The sequence below is a fragment of the Erinaceus europaeus genome, chromosome 17 (assembly GCF_950295315.1).
Source record: "Erinaceus europaeus chromosome 17, mEriEur2.1, whole genome shotgun sequence".
Lineage (NCBI taxonomy): Eukaryota > Metazoa > Chordata > Mammalia > Eulipotyphla > Erinaceidae > Erinaceus > Erinaceus europaeus.
In genome coordinates, this window is record NC_080178.1 from 75,130,958 (window position 1) to 75,150,300 (window position 19,343).

The 19,343-nt window shown below is 36.6% G+C and overlaps 1 protein-coding gene and 1 non-coding gene across 15 annotated transcripts in view; both read left to right on the forward strand.

Annotated features, from left to right (window-relative positions):
- Window positions 1-19,343, forward strand: part of SOX6 (SRY-box transcription factor 6) — a 586,459-nt gene that overhangs the window by 137,941 nt on the left and 429,175 nt on the right. The gene's annotated exons all lie outside the window — the stretch shown is intronic.
- On the forward strand, window positions 10,956-11,062 carry LOC132534145 (U6 spliceosomal RNA). Its single transcript, XR_009545820.1, has one exon. It is a non-coding gene; the product is annotated as a U6 spliceosomal RNA (small nuclear RNA).

A 19,343-nucleotide genomic window follows, 5' to 3' on the forward strand; every position in this document is an offset into this window, starting at 1 on the left:
TAGTTCATTATTGTTTAACTATATTATGTCCTATGAAAATATCAGAAAAGTCATGTGAAAGTACAAATTGGTATAGATAGTTGTTTTGTGTGGTCAGGGAGGTGGTGGCAAAGTGGATAAAGTACTGGACTCTCAGGCGTGAGGTCCCAAGTTCAATCCCCAGAAGCACATGTACCAGAGTGATGTTTGGTTCTTTCTCCCATCCTGTCTTTCTCATTATTGAATAAATGAAATATTTTATTTTAAAAAGTTTATTTTGTCACATATAAACCTTCATCACCTCAGAAATTGAATTATATTAGTCTCTTTCACTCAAAGTCTGGATAAATATATACATATGATTGCCAAGGAGGAATGGCATGCAGAGAAGGGTAAGATAAGAAAAATGGTATTGGGAGGGGAGGTAGCTTATGGAGATTGGATGGTGGGAATTGTGTGGAGTTGTACCCCTCCTACCTTATGTTTTTGTTCATTAATCCTTTCTTAAATAAAAAATTAAAAAAAATGGTATTTCAAAGGCCCCAAAGATTTAAGTTGCTAGTTTAGGAAGAATAACTTGATGATTTATGGGTAAAATAGAAAGAATTTTAGTTTCACAAAGAAATTCATGGGCTTATAGTGTAGATGGAAGTGTCTGGCAATAGAAACCATATTTATGCATTTTTTTGTTAACTTAGAAGGTTTTGGGAAAAAAGAAACATATGCAGATTGAAAACTCAGCTGAATTCATGCCTAGCAAGTAAAAAAATCTGGTTATCAGATAAGCTCATAATTGGGTAACTCATAAACAGAGCTACCCAGTGTATAGGTTGCAATGGCAAGAAGCCAACAATGAAATCAAACTCATAAGCACCCTATAGAAAACCCCTCAAATTACTGCTGTGCTGTTTCCAGCTGTACTGGCAGGGAACAAGAGCTGTACAGATTTCTGTAGAATGACTTGGTTACTTACAGCTTGATTGGCTCTGTTCCTTCTCCTGTTCTTTCTGGCTAACAGCTGACCACCATACTAGTTTGGTTTGAAATAACACTCAAGTGAAGGCCACTACTTATATGCATTTTCCTCTTGTGCACGGCTCTTCCTCCCATCTCCACCACCCAAACTCTACTCATACCCTACCCCTATGTACCTTGGAGAAGGAGAGAGAAATTTTATTGTTTAGGTAAAGTTAATCGGGTAACACTTTGTCACCCTTACTCCTTAAATCCATCAATTTTTTTTAGAAGAGTTATTCTGATATTTCATTTGTGTCTACATTTATTGTGTGTGAAAGAATGACACCTAAAGTCTTTTAACTCAGCTTTTTAATTATTTTATTATTATTATTTTTTTTATCTAAAACTTTGCTTTCCTCATGATCCTGGATCCAGAGTGATTATTCAGAAGCCTTATTTATGGTCACCCCTCTTTGCCTCTAGAGAAATGAGTGGGTAGCAACTTCAATTTCATAGCATTTCCAATAAGAAGATACCCCAAGATGGGAAGTTCTGAATGGTGGCATTAAATAACCTCAGCTGTATTCCATGCACTGTTCAGCCTTCATTCTTCTATCCGAACTTCCTTTTTGCCCTTTACTTAAAAAAAAAAAAGGTTGGCACTCAAAAATTGATTTCTTTCACTAATTCAATCATAGTTCAGGAAATACTGTATATAAATAAGCAGGATTCTTTTATTTTTAAGTATTGGCTTTCGTATTCTCTATTAATTGTTTTCGAAAAACTGGATCATCCCTATAGGACACTAATTCTGTTGCCTATTTTTGTAAAATCATCATGAAGATAAATTTTGTGCTCCATTTATTTGCATACACGCAATTAATAGCACCATGGTATAAGTGCTTAATTGTGGCAAGTGTTGGGTTCATTATTTGTCTTTGAGAATTTTCTCCTGCAGTTATTATATTTTGCCTGTGAGATGGAAACTGTTATTATACTCATCTTTATAGTAGGTGAAATTCAGTCTCAGTATTATATTAACTTTCTGAAGTGTAACAAAGTAAATGAGTGAGCTCAAATTAAAATTTCAGATTGTTTGACTCAACTATTTTCTTTTCATCTTCAGAATTTTTTTTGCAAGTATCTATAACATGAAGCAGAGAAAAACAGATGTATGATGGTGATTACTACATATTTTTAATAATGTAAACTGAGGCTTCCTGGTAAAATAATTTTCAGCCCATAAAGAATGGAAATAAAGGACAGAAGGAATGAAAAGAAAAATATACCTCTTTGGCATGGACAGAACATTTGCTGATCTATATAAATCTTGCACGGTTAATTATTATCAAAGTCATCTCTTTAGGAAAAAAACAGGCATACAGTACATGGAATTTTGTACTACATGAGAAGGTATTTTACAAGTCAGAGGAACTTACCATAATGAAGAGTGGAACTTTCCTTTAGTTTTTCGATTATAATTATGTTTATTTAAAAAAGTAGAAGAACGGGAGTACAGCACAGTGGGTTAAGCACACATGGCGCGAAGCATAAGAACTGGTTTAAGGATCCTGGTTCGAGCCCCCGGCTCCCCACCTGCAGGGGCATCACTTCACAGGTGAAGCAGGTCTGCAGGTGTCCATCTTTCTCTCCCCCTCTCTATCTTTCCCTCCTCTCTCCATGTCTCTCTGTCCTACCCAACAACAACAACATCATCAACAACAACAATAATAACTACAACAATAAAACAACAAGAAATAAATATTTTTAAAAAGTAGAAGAAAAAAATGATCATGTCTGGTTTTGAAGCAAAAGTTTTTTTTATGTTCTGTATGGATCACTTTGACTTTGCAGAAATCTGACCAGTGAACATTTTAATCAAGTGCAGGTCTATAAGTTCCAGTTGACTGTTGTTTTCCACTTCTTTTCTTCCTGTCACCAGCCCATTACATTCCTAGATTTGAGAGCAGACCATTTATATCTTTCTCTTTCCAATTTTCTTGCTCCTCTTATCTTTCCTCTCCTTCTCTTTCTCTCCAATTTCTCATTTCCTCTGCCTTTTCTTTCATGTTTCATTTTTACATGCAGTCTTTATAAGCTGCATTTTATCCCGTGTCCAGTCCCCAGCACCATTGTAAACCAGAGCTGAGCGATAATCTTTATTATTTTAGTAGAGAGATGATTCTTGAATCTTCTAAGTATGGTACAAATGAACTTTATTTCTGCTTATTGAAATGGTGAAAAGTAACATTCTTCATATATTCTTGCATCTTTTTCTCCTTTCTCCTGTAAACCTAATGTTCTTAAAAATATTGCTTTATTTCTGGAAAATATTGAAGTGCCTTCTACTTTACACCTTATTTTGGGAGTAGGATGTGTCTGTGTTCAGTATGACCATTGGAGAAAAAAACCAGACGTTCCACAGTAAGAACTGTCATCTACCCAGATCAACTCGCCTCCCTCCCCCCACCCCCTCCAGTCCTTTCTGTGCCACCAGGGTTACCACTGGGGCTTGGCACCTTCAGGATGAATCTGTTCCTCCCTGTGGCCTTTTTATTTTTTTCTTCTTCTTCCTCTTATTTGATAGGATAGAGAGAAATTGAGAGATGAGGGGGAGATAAAGAGGAAGAGAGAAAGAGAGACACCTGCACACCTGATTGAATGCACATGAAGCCCCCCCCCCCACACACACACCCTTGCAGTTGGGGAGTGAGGGCTTGAACCTGGGTCATTGCACATGCTAAGATATGTGCTCAGCCAGTTGCACCACCACCTGGCCCTACACTTCTGCCACACTAACCATAAACATAAATTCATCTCTTTTACTTTTTTCATTGCTGAGGGCTTTACAATTTTTTCAGATGGAGGGAGGAGGGGAAAGAGAGAGAGATACCTTGATACCAAAGCTTCCTTCATTGCCATACTACTCCTGTGTGTGTGCTCCAGGGACACAAATCAGGGTCTTGCTCATGGAAAAAAAGCAGACATCCTCTCAGGTTGTCTATCTTACCAGCCCTAATAAGTAAATTTCTGGGAGTCAGGCAGTAGTGCAGCAGGTTAAGTGCAGGTGGCACAAAGCACAAGGACCGGCATAAAGATCCTGGTTCGAGCCCTAGGCTCCCCACCTGCAGGGGAGTCGCTTCATAAGCGGTGAAGCAGGTCTGCAGGTGTCCGTCTTTCTCTCCCCTTCTCTGCTTTCCTCTCCTCTCTCCATTTCTCTCTGTCCTATCCAACAGCGACGACATCAGTAACAACAACAACAATAATAACTACAACAACAACAAAACAACAAGGGCAACAAAAGGAAATAAAATAAATAAATTAATATTAAAAAAAGAACAAAAAAATTTCTGTGAAGGCACCATTATATAAGATGGTGAATTTACTCAATATGTAATTACCATGTGATGCTACCCCACAGGAGAAGTTGAAAGCATACAGGTAAAAGAGACCGAAGTGTCTTTGAGAGCTTGTTTGGAGATTCTAGCAGGGGAGCGCAGCTACTGTTATACCCTCTACTGGAGGACTGGTGCATCTCTATTCTATTCGGGGAAAGGCCGTCCTCTTCGACCAAGCTGCAGCTTTAGGCAGGGCACAAATGGAGCAGTGAGGGAGGAAGGGGACACCAGCCTAGACAGCCAGATCAGTCAAATGAACCCTGGCGATCAATGGGGTGACAGACGTCGCAGCCAGATCACCCTCACATCCACTAAGTGTCTTTGAACTGAATTCTAAAACCAGTTTCCTTAAGGGTACTCAGATGAGGTAGAATAAGATAAACATGGATTCCAAATTTCTACTTTAGAAACAAACTTTAAAGGTCAGAGGAAGGTAAGATGGAGTAGTTAGTGATGACAGAGTGTAGTAGTAATATGATCAAGTAACAGAGTAATGATTGAAATATATTGATGAAAAATTCAGATAGTGCTGTAGGTCTACAGATTTGATTTATGAATAAGAATGTAAATGAATAAGAATGTAAAACATCTAGAGACACATGGCTGCAACTATATTGGGCAAATATACAAATTACAAATCATGGAATAATTTTGAGTGTGTTGGTAGAATGAATTGCAGAATAAGAAGTAAGACAGATGTATATTCACATAAGATAGTGGGATTCACTGTTAAAGTTGGGTCAAGGGCAAGGAAGGTGTCTCTGTGTGTCGAGGGTACAGTACACTCTTCCCGGGCAGGAACTCCTGTGCCAGATCTCCGACTCCACGTGAATCGCCCAAACCAAGTATGAGTGAATCTCCACGGATGCTGGGACAGGCTTTGATGTCCCTCCCTTTCCTTATCTGCCTACCCCTTGCTCCCCTCCCCTTCTTCTCCTTTCCCTCTCTTCTCCCCTGTCTTCAGAATTGGGCCAGGAAGGAGACTCAGTTGTAGAGCATATGTGCAAAGCCCTGAGTTGGATTCCTGGATACCATAGTAAATGGTAGGTATATGTGGTGGGTTTTCCTTGATTTGCTCAAGTCTAAAGTCATAGATCTAGTTACTCTAGTATTATTTATATCTTTCAGTGTGAAACTTTTGTTAACATCCAGTGTATACATTTTTAGATGTAAATTCTGCTCTTAACTCAGGATTCTTAGGAATCTTAGAATCGTATAATGCTGTTAGGGTATAAGTACCTTATGTAGTACTGGCTCTAGTAATTCTTAGGGTAGCTAAAATGAGCGATTTCCCCCCATTTTTTAAATTTGTGGTTGATAGTGGGCTACAGTATTTTAAGATAATAATATATAGTTCCAAACTACACCCACCACCAAAGTTCTGTATCCTTATCCCCCAGTTCCAAAAGATAATCACCATAGTTCTTGCAACAAACAAATATAATTATTAGATAAGGAAGACTGCATAGGACCAAAGGCATACACTAATTAGTTAATTAATTGCTACTGGGAAAGGCATATTCTGATGATTAAATATATCCTAAAATGACATATTTTCAGTTTCTGTTTCTTGATTTCTCCAAGTTTTATCAGATAGAAATGGCCAGTTTTAAATAAAATTTAAAAAATGGGTGAGGACAAATGTTTTATAGAACTTATTTTTAACATGATAATTTTTGGCAGTGTTATCAACTACCCAGTATTGTGGTTGATTTATAGGCAGTACTCAATAGACATTATTGAAATTAAATTTGCCTGGACATTTATTCACTTGTGCTTTAAAAATATTTTAATTGTTTTTATCTTTATTTATTTATTGGAAAGAGACAGCCAGAAATTGAGAGGAGGAGGGAAGCTAGAGAGGGAGAGAGGCAGAGAGACACCTGCAGATCTGCTTCACCACTCGCAAAACATTCCCCTGCAGGTGGGGACCGGGGATTTGAACCTGGGTCCTTGTGCACTGTAGCATGTGTACTTAACTAGGTGCACCACCACCCAGCCCCTAAAAATATTTTTTAAGACTTGACATGTTCCAGATAGACATGTCTGAGATTAAAAAAATGGAAGATGCAGTAAAACCATTCTTCAAGTAACTCAGTCTGACCTAATTTATGTGAAGAGAGGGAATACGATAACACAGTAGTCTTAGAATTGAGAAGTGAAGCAAGACTTACAAAAGTTTGAAATTTACGGGTAGGTTTGGGCAGGTCTTCATTCAAGAGGTTAACGTTTCGGCAGCTTCTTGAACTAATAAGGTATGTTTAGAGAGGATGTGCAAACAGTATATTCTCAACTGGGGGTAGAGCCATGTAGAAGTGGAGACCTCATAAGGACTAATAATGCACTTGGGAAATTGTAAGAGTTTGGTGTCCACTTAGACACATGGAATGGAAGGTATTGGGGAAGGGATCTGGCTGAAAAATCTACATTTGATTAACTTTGGTGATGCGATTTATTATTTACTTCCCAATATGAACCTGAAGATGGTTTATTTCAACTAATTAATTTCAGTAAAATTTCTAGGAATTTACTTATTAGGATTCCATGATACAGAGCAAAAGCAACATTAAACTGTTTAAAATTATAAAGTTGATAAAAAATAAATTAAAAAATAAAATTATAAAGTTGTACAGAGTGCAAGGTGACATGAAAGGAGTTTGGAATTGTGTCTTAGAATTGCTACTCACCTTTCCTTAAAATAATGCTTATTGTGACAAAATAAAAAGCAAGCTTTAACATTTCAATTTTTTCTCCAATATCTATTATTTAGATCTTTAATAAAATCTGTTCATTCTGCTGAAAAAATAAAAATAAAAATAAAAAAATAATGCTCCTTTTGAAATGTATTTTAAACTTACCTACTTACCTGTACTGTGTCATCTTGTTAACTTCTTCTCTTCCTCTCTCTCTTTTCATTGAGGGGTTAAGGCTTTACAGTGCAATCATTTACATACTCATGCAATTTCATTATGTAATAGGCCCCCAGAGTTTTCTCATCTAGTTAACTTTCTAGGTAACCTTTGGTCAGTCAAATTATTCTAAATCCTTAAAAAAAATTAGAGGGGACTTTTAATTTTATTTATAGTTAATTTACTTTATTTATGGTTAATATTTTCCTTATTTATTTTACTTTATGGTTAATAGTTTTATTTATATTTTAAGAGAAAAAGAAAATATGTAAAATATGTGAGTGAATATCATCTTGTTAGCTTCAGGAAAATGTTAACTGGTATGTCTGACACTTCTTTCTCTCTCCATATATATATCTTTTCCTCTTATAAAAACAAAAACAAAAACATTGTTCCAGATATGGTTTCATTTTCACATGAGGAAAAGGTCTGTTTTTTGACATTAAAACATTTTTCTTTCAGAAAACACCTCAGACTTTCTAGACTTCATTTTAGGCAAATTATAGTTTCTTAAACTTTAAATTACAGGGGTAGGTTGCTACCAGATTATAGCTAACATGATATGCTTTACAAGTTGAACTTTTCCACCAAGTAATAGCAACAGTGAAAATTTGTCAGAGAAACAACTAATTAATCTCTGCTCCTTTACAGCTGTTTAATGCAATGCATAACTAAAAGTCCTGTTAAATTAATTAATGATTTCAATTATGAACTTTTCTCCAAAATGTTATGATTCATATCAGACCGATAATGCAGTGACCTGGGAGTGTGAAATCTGTGTTGTGAAGAGAGTCGCCAGCTAATTGATTCACAAATTATTTAAAGTTTGTTGCACCCAAGGGAGTGCTCAGTTTCAGGACAGTCGTTTCTTAAAGTGTACAAACTCCTTTTTCACCTAAGGAATGTCTTTATTTATTAAGTGTGATGAAGATGCCAGCATGTTTCTGGGACTATGAGTAATTTTTAACATTTTTGATTTGGAATCTAGAGGGGAGTATGTAGAGATTAAAGCTGTGTTGGAAGGAGAAAAAAAAAAGTTAACCAAATTACTCATGGTTCCCTTTCAAGGTAGTTTCAGGTTTGTTTTGAATGAAGTAATTTTAAATAGTTTTCTAAACATTGCACCTTTATTTATTTATTTTTTTTGCATTGTAGTTCACATACAAAGAAATCAAATACTCTTTGTTAACATTTTCCTAGAAGCTAGCGAGATGACAACCACTCGAATATTTTGTATATTTGACTCTTTCCCTTAAAATAAAAGTAAAAATGTTACTATTAAAAAATTGCCTTCAGTTAGCACCCTTTTCTGTTTTGGATTTAGAATAATTTGAGTCATCTGCCAGTTTTCTTGGAGATTAACTGGATGACAAAAAAAGAAAAAGAGCATATCTCATGTTGGGAGACAATATATTTTTACATCCTGGAGTTGTGCTCTGGTGAACATCCCCTCAATAAAATGATATTGAAGATGGAGAAAGTTTTTGAGTGGATAAACAGCAACATCCTTTGTTTTGATAATTGGTGGTCACATGACTTGTTTTGCTGGTAGTATTCCAAGTGCTGGAAAGACTTCTGAATAGCAGAACATTCATTTCTACAGGACACCTTGAATCTTTTTAGAGTATATAGGAAAAAAAAAAATAAAGGAGTCATATGTATTTGTTTTCACTTTGCTTATTTTGCCTATAACTTAAATAGCAAATAAAAGTGTACAAATGTATGTGTAAGAAGGGCAAAAAATCAGTAGTAATATTAATATTTTACAGTATGTTTATTAAAGTTTTATTAATATTTCTTTGCTGAACTTGGGCTGCTTTTTGAATGGGTGAGATGACTATAGGTGAGCTTCCATTTTGGACTGCCCTTCCTTGTCTGGGGTGTGCAGGGAAGATGCAATTCCGCTCAGTCTGTAGATTCCGAAGCAGCAGGAGTGATCTCCAGCCACAGTGGTGCCTATGTAGTGGACTTGGTCACCTTTTCTGCTCCCTTCACATATTTGGTCTTAATGAATATCTAAAAAGTCTGGTGCTTTTAGGGTGGTTAGGCAATATCTTAGTAGTTATATACCAATTTGATTGTCCGTGTAAAAGAAGGATTTAAAAATTTAATATAAGAAACAAATTTTCCTTAAGGAAATTTGCTTCTCAATTCTGAATTATGTAGATACTTTAAAGGTTGGTGCAGGAAGCTGGTATTTTGAATAACATAGTGTTTGCAAATTTCTCTTATTCCTGTGATTCTTCTGTTTTCCTTTTCTCATTTTTTTTTTCTTGACCTAGGAAAAATGGCCCAAAGAGAAGATGAATACAGATAGAGTACTATTAAGAAAAAAGTTTATCTTTGTTAAACTTGCTGCAGGATAAAAAAGAAATGGACTTGAAAGGGAAGTAAATTTATACCAATTTTTGTATTGTAGGAAATGTACTATTTCAAACACTGACTGACTGCTTCTGTTTTCTAAAATTAAGGAGCCTATAATCTCAGCACCATTAACAAGTGCTGTCATTCAGATACACAGTGTCTGGCTGATTTAAATAAAATGCAATGAAGATAGTTGTTTCTGGTCCCTTGGCTTCACTCATTGCCATAAACATATGCTCCGCGTCCCGCTTCTTTCCATCTTATTTATGACTTTAATTTGTTGTGTGGGCTGCGCTAGAAATTAAATTTAATATAATTCTCCAAGGGACCCTGTCATATAATAACATGGTAATTTCTGTGTATCCTTTTGAAAAATGAGGAAATTAATTCTTCCTGACATGTTCTAATTATTCCAGTGTGAACGGCAAATCCGTTTTCCTAGCCCCTGAAGTGTTATAGGCAAATGGCTGGTGTTCAAAGCTGAGGTGCTAATGCTGACCAGCAGTGCGTTTAATTTGAAACACGAGCAGACACCTTTCAACACACCTTTGTAATATTGGAGTACTTTACAGAAATTAATTCACTACTTATTTGGCAGCTTAGCCTTGGGCTTATGTTTTTTTACTCATCAATACTGTAGTCATGTTAGCATAATATTTCCCGTTTCCTTCTGAGCTTGATGTCTATGTATGGAGCTTACAGTGTACAATGAAGTGACCTATACATGAATGAGACAATCTACAGACTTCAGAAACATGTTTCTGTGTCAAATTGTGTTTACACTTTTAGAAAGGTTGGTAAAGTCTTGAATGTTAGTTTAATTATAGTCTTTGGCTAGCACTTTTAACTAAAATTACCTAGTGAGGGAATTATTGGGACAGTCTTGCTGTGAAAAGTCTGTTGTGGACTTGACTGCCTTGCTGTAAATTTCAGTTATGAGAATTCAATTTATTATGTAGGAATGATACCATGACAAATCAGTTTATAAATAAAAATTATGGGGTAAAAGCTGTAAGTTCTGTACTATGCCCAGAAGGAAGGAAGTAGATATACCTTGGGAGGTAAGGAATTAAAACCGTGGTCTGGGAGGTGGTGCTGTGGGTAAAGCCCATAAACATGAGGTCCCAAGTTCAGTCCCTGGTATCACATGCACCAGAGAAATATCTGGTTTTTTTTTTTCTCTCCCCTGCTATCTTTTTCATTAATTAATAAAAAAAAAAGTTTAAAAAAAGAAAGCCATTTTTGGTGCTTTTAGTCATGTGATAGCTATAGTTTATTCATTTAGATCATTTGGACTTACTTGTAGAAAATCTTTGTTGACTTCTAGAGAGAGGAAAAAAAAACTTCCTTGCTAACTTTAGCAGCACATATACTAGGATTGGAGAAATACAGAGAAGATTAAAACAGCTTCTATGTAAACATGCCATGTAAATTTGTGAAACTTTCCATATTAAAAATATCTTTCTGGTACTTTATCCTTTATCTATACTTCTTATTGTAAAGCTAGTTATTATCTATGTTTCTCTAATAAGGTCAGTTATTTGTTGTTAGCCCTAATTGTATTTCCTTTGTTTCAGTGGTCATTTCATATATGTAATTACATATTGGCCATTTATTGCTTTTAACAAGCTAACTGTTTGCATGAATCCTACTTCAATTAAAAAGTATAAAGACAATTACAATTGAAAAAAATGAGTGATATTGTGTTCAAAGTGACATATATATTTTTTTCCTTTCAAATTTTTATTTAAATAAGAGAAATGGAAATGGTAATAAATAATTATCCCAATAGTATTACTTGCATTTCTTTAAACTTTAAAATTTTTATTTGTCTTTGAGGTAACCTTATTATGACTTCTCTCATATTTTCTCTGACTTTATTGAAGTTTTTCACTATCAAACTTCTCATCTTAGTGAGGGGTCTTAGAATCCTAGTTTTGATAAATTCTTTAGAAAGCTTACAGAGCTCAGTTGAATTTGAGGTTTTCTTCCAGTTGCTGTCTTAGCCCAAGAATACTGTTAATTTCCCCTGTATTCTCATTTTGTCGGATGCTTTGCGAGCATCTTGGTTGGAGGTCTGTGACTGAACCAGAAACTTGGGGGTTGCAGCCAGTATTTACTTGGTTGCCATAGTTGAGGGTTCTGGTGTGATATGCTACTGGGACCTCTGTCTAGGTAGTGAGAACACTTCAAACACCGTGGGACTGACAAAACGTGGATTCTACCAGACTGTGAGCCTGAAATGATGCTTTCATGGAATCTACCCCCAGAACCTGTTACTATGGGAACTGAATTCCAGCATGGCATCCAGAAGACCTTGGCAAACTTGCCTTGTTGGGAAGGCTGTTGAAGCAACCTCCCATCTCCCCCTTGGCAGTTTTTAATTCTTATTCTTTTAGGTTTAACTGGAATGGATCCTCCTGTGCACTCATCTAGGTGTGCTGCCACCTGGCCTTGACATATTTTCATTTTAAATCAGTAGTTATTTTCTTTCCTGTGTCAGCTGAACAGTGTAGAAATCATTCAGCTTCATCAAAGGTTCAGATGAGTTTTCAGTTAATGATAATATTACGTTTCAATTGTGATAATACTATTATTTATTTTACATAGTAAACAATGAAACTTGTAACTGTGTACATAGGGCAACCAGGTCAAGGTCTTAGATTGTTATATTCTGCATCTAGCATATCATTGAGTACAACTTGAACACTGAGAAGTAATCAGAAAAAATGTAAATATATTAAACATGTTTTTTTGTGTGCTATATCATCAGTGTTCATCCTTTTTAAAAAAGTTCTTTTGTCGGACGAGTGGTAGTGCAGCGGGTCAAGCACACGTAGTGCGAAGCGCAAGGACCTGCAAGGATCCAGGTTTGAGCCCCCTGCTCCTCACCTGAAGGGGGGGGCTCGCTTCACAAGCGATGAAGCAGGTCTGCAGATGTCTGTCTTTCTCTCCCCCTCTCTGTCTTGCCCTCCTCTCTCTATTTCTTTGTCCTATCCAACAACAATAGCAATAACAATAATAAGGGTAACAAAAATGGGAAAAGAATAGTTTCCTGGAGCAGTGGATTCATAGTGCAGGCACTGAGCCCCAGTGATAACCCTGGAAGCAGAAAAAAAATTCTTTCTTTCTATTGAATATTAATTAGTTAATGTATATGAGAGACACACAGGGAGAGAGAGAGGGAGGAAGGGAGGGAGGCAGAAGGGGAAGGGAAGGAAGGAAAGGAGCACTGCTGAACTGGGGCTTATGGTGGTGCCAGGGGCTGAATCTGGGGCCTCTGGGTCCTCAGCATACACATCCATCCTTCAGTTCGCTGGAATATCTTTTTATTTTGGTGGTGATTGCTTTTTCTATTTATAAACTCTTGAGTTTGATGTAATCCCATTGTTTTAGTTTGTTTTCCTTGTTTTTGGAGTGCAGAAGACATACTTAAGCAATATTGTGGAATATTCTGTTAATGTTTTCTTCTATGCATTTTATGGCTTCTAGTCTAACATGTCTGTAGTCCATTTTGAGTTGATTTTTGTGCATTGTGAAATATAATGATCCTGTTTCGTTCTTCCTCATATAGCTTCACAATCTTCCCAGCAGTGTTAAAAACAAACAGATTCTTTTATTTTATTCTCTGGGCCCCTTTGACATAAATTATCTTTATCTGTGAAGGTTTGTTTTTCACTTTCAATTTTATTTTATTGATTTGTGTGTCTATTTTCATTCCACACCCACACTGTTTTGATTACTATAGCCCTATAATGCAGTTTTGAAGTCAGGAAGTATGATGCCTTTCTTCTTCTTCTTTTTTTTTAATCACTTTTAAAATTTGTGATCAATAGTAGGTTTCAAGACTGCATGCCTTTACTCTTGTATTACTTCTGAGGATTACTTTGACAATTCTATAGTGTTTGTTTTATTTCCTTAAAGTCTCATTGGAATTTTGATGGTGATTGCATTGAATCTATATATTGATCTGAGTAGGGTGCTCACTTTAATGATGTTAATTCTTCCAGTGTAGGAACATGCAGCAGCTTTCTGTCTCCTTGTGTTCCTTTATTAGTGACTTAAAGTTTTCAATGTATGGGTCTTTCACGTTCTTTGTTAAATTTATTCCTAGATGCTTAATTCTTTTTGATGCTGTTTGTAAATAGGGTTTATTCCTTGGAAAATGCAGATTCTTTCTTTTTAAAAAAATGTTATTGATTTTATCTGAGAGAGAAAGGGGGGGAGAGAGAGAAAGAGAGAGAGAGAGAGAGAGAGAGAGAGAGAGAGAAACATAGATAAACCAGAGCACTGATCAGCTATGACTTTTGGTGGTGCTGGGAACTAAACCCTGGACTTAAAAACCTTGGGGCATGAAAGTCATTTGCATAACCATTATACTGCCTTTCCAGCCCAGAAAACGGAGATTCTTGAAGCTCATTTTAACCTGTTGAATTAGTATCTGTAGAAACTTGAGAATCTTCATTTACACAAAATAAAAATTACTCTAATCACCACTAAGATAAAGAACCACGGTCCTAGAAAAATTAGTTTGAGGACAAAGCTAAGTTCTAAGAAGCTTAAAATTAGATTTCTTTGAGGTATTGAGTTCTTGTGAATATGCAGTTTCACTGAGCCCAGGATTATTTTTTTCCACTATTTTAATAGATATAGAGAGGTAAAGAGGGAACATAGTATAGTGTGTGTGTGTGGGATGGGGGGAATGAGAGAGAGAGAAAATGAGTTGCTCAGCTTTGCTCTGCCATCTGTGGAGCTTCCTGTGTGTTGTGGTAAGCACACATGGACCCAGGGTTTGAATGCAGGGCTTTATGCATTGTCAGGAGCCACAGCCTTCTTGGTGAGCTATGTTCCAGTCCTAAAATCATACTTCTAATAAAGATTTTTCCCCAGTAAAATTATCCAAAATAACTCTAGTACTTAAAAACTGATCTTTTTTTTTTTTTTTTTTTAACCAGAGTAATGCTCTACTCTGGTTTATATGTTGCTGTGGGAATTGAACCTGAGACATCAGAGACTCAGACACTGATGTCTTTTTGCATAACCATTATGCTGTCTCCCCAGATTAAACATTATTTTATTTTGTTTTATTTTATTGCTGTCCTCACTGGTACTTGAGTGCTCTGGGTAACAATTTTTTTTTTTTTGTAGAAAGGTAGAGACAGGTGGTCCAGGAGTGGTGCAGTGGATGGGGCATTGGACTCTCAGGCATGAGGTCTTGAGTTCGATCTCCTACAGCACGTGTGCCAGAGTAATGTCTGGTTCTTTCTCTCTCCCCTCCTGTCTTTCTCATTAAAAAAAAAAAAGAAGAAAGAAAGAAAGGTAGAGATAGAAGGGGAGAGGGCAAGACACTGCAGTACTGAAGCTACCTCCAGTGTGATGATGGCCTGGCTTGAGCTGGGCTTGTGTACATGATGAAGCAGGCACATTTTCCAGGGACATATCTTGCCAGACCTGAATTCTTATTATCTTTTGTGGCTCCAGGGCTTCCTGCAATTTCATTGCTCTTCGGCTAGGCTAGTCTTTCCTTCACTCTCTTTACTTTAGATCAACAGAGAGAAAGGGGATGGAGAGAGAGGGAATGATGTCACATCAGAGCTTCCCCCAGTACTGTTGTATTCTCATGGTGTGTTGGGCCTCAAACTCAGGTTATGTATGCATTAAGGCATGCACTTTATAGACTGAGCTATCTTCTCCCCCCCAAACTTTATTTATTTTATTATTATTTATTTACTACTGAATAGACAGAGAAAAATTGAGAGGGAAGTGGGAGAGAGACAGAGGGACACCTGCAGCCCTGTTTCACCACTTGTGAAGCTTCCCCCTTCAGGTGGAGACCAGGGGCTTGAACCTGGGTCCTTGTGCACTGTATTGTATGTGCTTAACCAGGTGTGCCACTGCCTAGCCCCCAGACTTTATTTACTTTAAAGTCAAATCTCTTCAGAGTAACAACCTGTAAATAATTAGTTTGTACATTCCTTCAGGGTCACTTTTAAATTAATTTTGAATTCTTTAGCCAGTGAAAGTTTCACAAGTCTACTTTTGACTACAATTACCATGGCATATGCTTTTGAATTAATAAGGGGAATTCTGGACTCAGTTAAATAACTTTTAGAATGGTAGTGGCGTTTTGTCATTGTTCCTAAGCTACTGAGTGGGCTCAGATGTTTTCCAATTGTGAAGTGATGTTAATTAAATGTCTTTACGCATCTCTATCAATCAGATGCTGTTAACTATAGGTGTGGCTTGGTAGGAGTGGATGGATGGCAAGTGAAAAAGTTAACAAGACATTCTATGAAATGAATCTAGCTTTAAACATAGGGACATTTTATTTATTAAGATTTGGTGAAAATTGGTTTGTGAAGGAAACTTTTGGGGAATAATCTCTAAATAACATCATCTCCTTATTTCTGAATATGCTTTTATTTCTCTCTTATCCCACAACTTATTTCCTGAGGAAAATTTAATGATTACAAGAATGTAGAAGTGTATTATCATATCTAACTGGATGAAACAGTATTTTCAGCATACTAAATGTAAAGATGATTATACTGTTTTGTATAACTCAATAGAATGTAAAATATTAGCTACATTTTCTGTGATAAATGCTTCCTTCACATGAAATCAGTCTTAATTGGTCAGTTAAAACAGTAAGAGTTTAGAAATTTAAGCCACTGATAGTAACACTTTACAATAGTAAGCTTCATGATTACCAACATGCAATTTTTATTTTATTGTCTTTTATTTTGCTTTTCCTTATTTTTTTTATCAAGTTTATGGATTTGATTGTTTTCATTTTCCCCCTTGTTTATTCTTTTCTTAAGTCTAGTTTAGGCCAAGATTCCCAAAGAACACTGGAATTTTGCCTAGCTGTGAGACAACTCAAATTTGTATTAAAAAATCTGTCCTGCTGCATATGTTGTTTATTTTGAACATCTGTCTGACTCTTTCACAGAGGTTTTCATTTTAGTTATAATGTCTATCATGTTCCAGGTATCCACCCAAAACATGGAGCTATAATAATGAATAAAAGAAAATTCCTGTTCTCATTAAGTTATGCTCTAGTATTAGCACTGGGCAAGACAATAAAACATAACAAGTAGCGAGTCAGTGTCGCAGGCCATAAAGTGGTAAATGCGATGTGGCCATATCTAGCAAGGTAAAGGAGGCAGGGAGCACTGAAGTGTGGAGTTCGTTGTTTTACTGTATAAAAACAATCAGGCCTCATGGAAAAGGTGATACTTAATCTGAGGCCAGAGGAAGCGAAAGAGCAGACCATGTACTTATCGAAGAGGGAACCAAGGTGCCAACAGAGAGGTGAATCAGTGAATTTAGGGATTATTCACATGGAGGCTAGGACAGCTGTCTGGTGAGCTCTATTTCATCTCTGTAACGGGAATACTCAAGATTTAAGCATGTTGAGGAAGATTGGAAGCGACTGGAGGACTCTGAGCAGGAATGTGGCTGTTTGCGCTGGCTGCTATGAGCTGTGAGGACTCTGCTAGTCTTTTTAGGAAGTTTTTCTCATAGTCTAGGTAAAAGATAATGGAGTCTGGGATGGAGCATGAGTAAACAAAGGAATGGACAAGTACGTTCCTAGTTGTATGCAGTGTTAAATACACTTGATGAGAAGTGACCTAGTTAGGTAAGTCTACTCAGGGCCAATAACGGTTAATCGGCGACCTAAAAGATTAATAGAATGATGAAAGGATTGGGGAGGGGGTGTGCAATACATTTAGACAAAAGGTAGATCATGAATATAATCCTGGTGATAGGAGACTGCATATTGTCTTCCAGGAACTAGAAGCTCACTCCTTGTGAAGGTCAGAATTAACAGATAGATGCTAATCGTCGCGTCCGACATAATTCACTTCTCAGAATAGTCAGGGTGTTCACCTTATTTGCAGCTTTGTTGAGAAAATTGAAGTTGAGAGAACTAGAGTGTGAGTTGCTCAGGATCATGCTACTAAGACATAGCTGAGCCTGTTTGCTGACTAGAGCTCCTCTCCCCATACCCAGCCCCATACTCATAATAAGATAAATTCAGTGGTGGGGGGCCAGGCGTTGGCACACCCACTTAGGCGTACATAGTACTAAGTGCATGGACCCATGCCAGGATCTGGGTTCGAGTGAGCCCCAGACTCCTTACAAGCAGCGAAGCGAATCTGCAGGTGACTTTCTTTCTCTCCCTACCTCCCTCTCCCCTCTCAATTTCTCTGTCCTAGCCAATAAAATGGAAAAAATGGCCTCCAGGAGCAGTGGATTCATAGTGCCAGTACTGAGCCCCAGTGATAACCCTGGAGGAAAATAAAAATAAAATAAAATAAAATAAAATAAATTCAGTGGGGTCAGACTTTTAAACAATTTATTTTATGCTTATCCTCATCAACTTGAACAGTGAATCTGGCACTTGGCAGGCATTCTAGAAATACTGAATGAATGAATGAATTAGAATCTAGGTGTTTCTGACTCCAAAGTCTATTTTCATACTCACATTCAATGCAGTCCAAAAATAGTGGGATTTCAGACAAGTAAATGAATAAATTAATGAATGAATTTGGATATAGTCAGTGAAAAACTATATCCAAAGTGGGTGAAAGAAGGGCATAGTGGTTATGCAAAAAGACATTCATGCCTGAGGCTCTAAGCTCTCAGGTTCAATGCCCAGCACCACCATAAGCCAGAGCTGATCAGTGCTTTGTTCTGTCTTTCTGACCTGTCTCTGTATCTTCTCTCTGTATTTATCACTCATTAGAAAAATAATAAATAAAATATTTTAAAAAACAATGAATGAAACATTGCTGGGGGGCAGAATTAAGAAGGATCAGAGTATGTGATTAAGAATAAATTTGCTTTAAAGTAGAATGGGTGGGGACAAGGCATAAAATTTGAGTGGTTAACTTCCACTAGGTTGATTATGGATTTTTTTGTTTGTTTGTTTTGTTTTGTTCTCTCACAGTTTCACCTTATTTAAACCTAGCTTTGTATTCTGGAAACAGAACATAGTCAGTATGCTTTACATAACTTCTCTCCTGGTCTCCTCTAATTTTTTCACCTATCAGTATCCTTTCTCCAAACATTTCACAGGTGCTATTAGCTACTGGTGCAGTCTGACCTGAGAGAGACACAGAATATCTGTTGACATCTTGGTTCTGAGTCAGTAGTGCAGGTGTATAACTTTACACCTGTGCGTGCATAGATTTTTTTTCTCTTTGAAGTAGAAATTGTGCATCTCAGTCCTAGCAATTTAGGCCTTAATCCTTCAGTTTCTTTGCCTTGTAATGTTTCATATTTTTTTACCACTTTGGACTATTTATCTTTTCTCTTTTCTTGCAGAGGAAGAATTGTTCCATCTCTTTTCATAAGACAACATCTTCATCTGTGCTTTTACTTCTCATCCTACTTTTGTGAGAATATTAACCAAGAAAATGTCTGCATTTTCCCTTGTGACATCTATGCTCTTTATCATGGAGTTGAAAATCTAGGTTCTAATTCTTGTTTTGTCACTTTCTGTTTTGGAGCCTTAAAGGGAGTAATATGACTTCTTTGGATCTTCATGTTTTATCTTTGTATCTTTATGCTAAGCTTGCAAGTCTGTAGAAAGTCAGTTATCGTGATCTACGTGAGAGTACTTTAGAAGCTAGAAAACACTATTTAGATATAAGATGTTACTGCACAAATCACTTCTTTTCTTAAAATAGTTTTCCTCAACTTTGCTAATCCTTGAAATATTCTCTTG